The sequence below is a fragment of the Ambystoma mexicanum genome, chromosome 7p (genome assembly GCF_040938575.1).
Source record: "Ambystoma mexicanum isolate Mex_15411 chromosome 7p, UKY_AmexF1_1, whole genome shotgun sequence".
NCBI lineage: Eukaryota > Metazoa > Chordata > Amphibia > Caudata > Ambystomatidae > Ambystoma > Ambystoma mexicanum.
The window spans coordinates 518,387,381-518,391,533 of NC_090939.1; positions in this window are offsets into that span (position 1 = coordinate 518,387,381).

Genomic DNA, 4,153 nt, shown 5'->3' on the forward strand with positions numbered 1-4,153 from the left:
ACCGTAGATGTCACTCAGATGCTCGAGGTACGTTTCCGGACAGTTCCATCGATGGAGATCATCAGATCTTGCATTCTTGTAGCGTGATTGTTACACACAATGTTTCTTTCGTTTTTAGCCATTGGTATGTCCTTCTGTCGTCGCCCTCCTATGTGTCTTCTTTTTTCAATATTGTGTTCATTACTAATGAAAGTCCTATGTTTCAGGGAGTCGATGGAGCATTAGTCCAAGAGGAAGGGGGAGCATGCAGTTACGGGTCGGCGCAACAGCTTGCAGAAGTGTGCACCGCAGTTACAGCGTCCCTTGATGTTCTTATGCATTTCGAGGTATGGATACTGACAGATCAATCATGCGAGATCAAATGACGTGATTACATCCGCTATACTTCCTTCTTTATTAACGCAAGTACTATGTTTCAGGGAGCTGACGGAGCTTCTTCAACAAGAACATCACCCCTAGTAGTTGATGCAGATCTCTGGGTGGTGACACTTCCAACGATGGAGCAAATCGAATCATATTTAGATATCCATTATTTATTTTAGACAACTGATCATTTGTGCAGGTCTATTTAGATGAGCCGTTGACGCCTGCAGAAAGTTTATGTTCTTTTAAACAAAATAGAAAACCATACTAATGCAATTACTGTGTTTCAGGGAGTTGCTGAAGCGTCATCTTCAATAATATCATCAATGGAAGTCTATGCGGAGCCCGAGGTATGGATCTTGACAGTTCAATCTAACTAGATCAACAATGCGTGAACTATTGTCGTTTGAATGTTCTACACAATGCGTTCATTCGTGTTTTGCTATTGAGATGTACGTATGGGTATTGGTCCCCAAGTACATTTTGTGTTTTCAATATTATTATACATACTAATGAAAGTTCTATGTTTCAGCGAGTCGATGGAGCCTCAGTGAGTGATGGATGTGCTTATCATGAAAGTATAGTCGTTGCAGCGCGAGAGGAAGTGGAGACATGCACACACGAGTCGGAGCAACAGCGTCCAGATGTTGAAGTTCGAGGAAAGAAAGTTTCAAAGAAAAGAAAGCAAAAGAAGGTTAGTGTCCTGTTCACTATATTATGTTGTCTTTCACTGTCAATAGTTCAATACTGTAAGTTGTGTTTAAACTGAACATCCCTTTTCTAATCTGTCCTCTAGTTGCGAGTGGGTGTAAGAACTAGATCTACACAGACAGTGAAGCGAACGAGAGATGTTGCTTGTCAAACCTTTTGGCAGGGACTTGAGACTGGAGATGCATCGTGCCAATGGGAAGAATATGAAGTGATTGACAACGGAGCTATACCACCACCAGCCATTGATAGTGAATGTCCTCCTGGTAGTTTGGATGCAGTCGTAGATCAATTCACAGAATCCACACCCGCAAAAAATAAGAGCACGCGAAAGTTGAAGACATTGTTTTTTTCTCCCATCTCCAGACAAGGAACAGATGTTGCAATGGAAGAGAATGAAGTGGACGACAATGAAACACCATCAATATCACTCAGCATAGCGGAAGACGATATCAGAGATTGTACCTTTCATGCGAGTGACATGTCCTCAACGTTACAGGCCGAACCAGCTGGGATGCAGAGTGACAGTATAAGGAAAGAGGCCAAATTCATTGTATTCGATAGCTGTTTGATGGATATTATTATGATGATGAAATGTGGGCATTGGGTTGGTGGGGAAGTATGTGGGGAGCCATTGATTAATGTGACTCGTGCAATTCGAGGCACTAACCTTAAAATACATGCCACCTGTACACAATATCATCCGTTCGCATGGTCTGCACAACCCATGCTGGGGCAACTGCCAGCAGGCAATCTACTTTGTGCAGCGGCCGCACTTTTTAGTGGTTCAAGTTTTAAAAAGTTACAGTATTTCTTTCAGTTTGTGGGAATCCATTTCATTGCGAAAAGTCAGTTCTACAAATACCAAACCGATTATCTATTTCCAGCCATCAGCGAAGCTTGGAGAATGGAAAAAATGTCAATGGAAAGTACATTCGCGGGCAAACGCTTCAGGCTAGCCGGTGATGGACAATGCGACAGTCCAGGATTTTCAGCCAAGTACTGCACCTACCACTTTCAGGACATGGAAAGTAAGAAAATTGTGAGTTCGGTGGTCGTGCAGGTGTCACAAAGTACATCCTCAGTGGCCATGGAGAAAGTTGGCTTTGTAGCATCATTGCAAGAACTACAATCGCGGGGAATGGTGATCGACCTGATAGCCACGGACAGACACGTTTCAATTGCCAAGACAATGAGAGAACAGTACAAAAATATAAATCACCAATTTGACGTATGGCATCTTGCAAAAACAATCAATAAAAAATTGTCGGCTGCAGGAAAAAAAAAAGATATGCAAGGTATTTCACAGTGGTCCAAGTCAATCAGCAACCATCTTTGGTGGAGCTCAAAAACATGTGAAGGGTCGTTGGAAATTCTACTGGAAAAATGGCGGTCAGTAATGTTGCACTGTAGCAACGTACATCAATGGTCGACAAATGAGCATTTCCACAAATGTGAACATGGCCATTTGTCCACAGAGGAGGCACGGAAGAAGAAGTGGTTGATTCCTTCATCACCCACTCACAAGGCCATTGAAAAGATTGTATTTGATAAAACTATAACAAGAGATTTGAGGGGACTCACGGAATTCTGCCACACAGGAGATTTGGAGGTGTTCCACAATATGTGCCTAAAGTACAGGCCCAAAAGATTGCATTTTGGCATGGAAGGCATGATAAATCGGACTCTTCTAGCGGTCTTGGCACATAACCATAATGTTGGCCGTCAACAAAGTAGGACGACCGGAACTTTAGGGACGCTTCGCTACAATAAGGCCTTCACTAAAAGAAGTAAACAATGGGTGATCAAACCAGTGTTTGAGGATATGCAATATGAGTTTATTGAGAGACTTATCGTAGATGTCCTCGATAGGCACATACATGGAGTGGTGAACGAACCTATGCAGGGGACAACTGCATTGCCACCCAACATTGCCTCTGTTCCATGTCCACCTAAAGCAGAGCTCATTGAGAAATACACATCACGGTTTAAATGATTGTAATTCGATTGTCTGTTCTCTCGAGTCTCCTCATGTTGCAGGCCCATTGCAATTAAACCAAACAGTAATATAAATCATTTTTACAAAAATTATAGAATGTTTCCGTATTACAAACACATGGCCGACCCATAGGGACAATAAAAAAAAAGGCACGCAGACAAGATGCCCTTACACTAACTGGAGCTAACTAGAAATGTGTGCTCGCTCAAAGTGAAGGTCAGCTGCTTTGATGTTTTGCTCGGGTGGCGGAACGGCCCACGACCCAATATAAGGTTCTATTGTGATTTGACCTTGACAGGCCGGGACCATCCTGAAAGACTAAGAAAAGATAATGAATAAAATTTCAGAAACGAAACGATGAGCCACGTTCATTAGAAGAAGTAACGTCGGCAAAGAAGGAGTGGTGTTTCGGGTCTGCCCTACACAGAGACACAATGGAAAATGCAAATATAATGTAAGTAACTTTTGATGAGTTTATACCGCAATTTCATTACTATACAGTGGCTTTAAAGACGGGTTCAGTTGTACTTGTTCGTTCTATGTGGCATAGTGTTTTCTACCGCGCACTATCTGGAGGAGAAACATCTGCTTTTACTGAAGCACCTCAAAACCTTCCTCTTTGCTTCTGCTTTCTCTCTCCCTCTCCCCTGCTACAACTGGTCCACTGTCTGCGACCTCGGTCCTGGGCCCTTCCACTCTCCACCTGCACTGCCTCCCTGTCAACCCCTGCACTGGGGGACTGTCTCAGTATCCTACAGCCCCCCCTTCCCAGCACTTGTTCTGCACTTACCTTGCACTTGCCACCAGCTGGCCCTATTTATTTATTATTTTATGCTACTTACCTTGTACTCCACTCCCCCCCCTCCATGCCTCGCCACGCCTTTAAACACTTGTGTACACCCAGTAGCGCTGTCCTCGCTATGAAATGAATAATTTTAATAAGGATCTGATGGTGAGACTAATTTCATTTTTTATGTTTTTAGGTACATCATTCACTACTGTCTGTGTCACGAGTACCAGACACCGGCGGACGGCTTCTACAGCCGCCAGTTGCTTCTCCGCGTGAACAACGTTACCACCCTG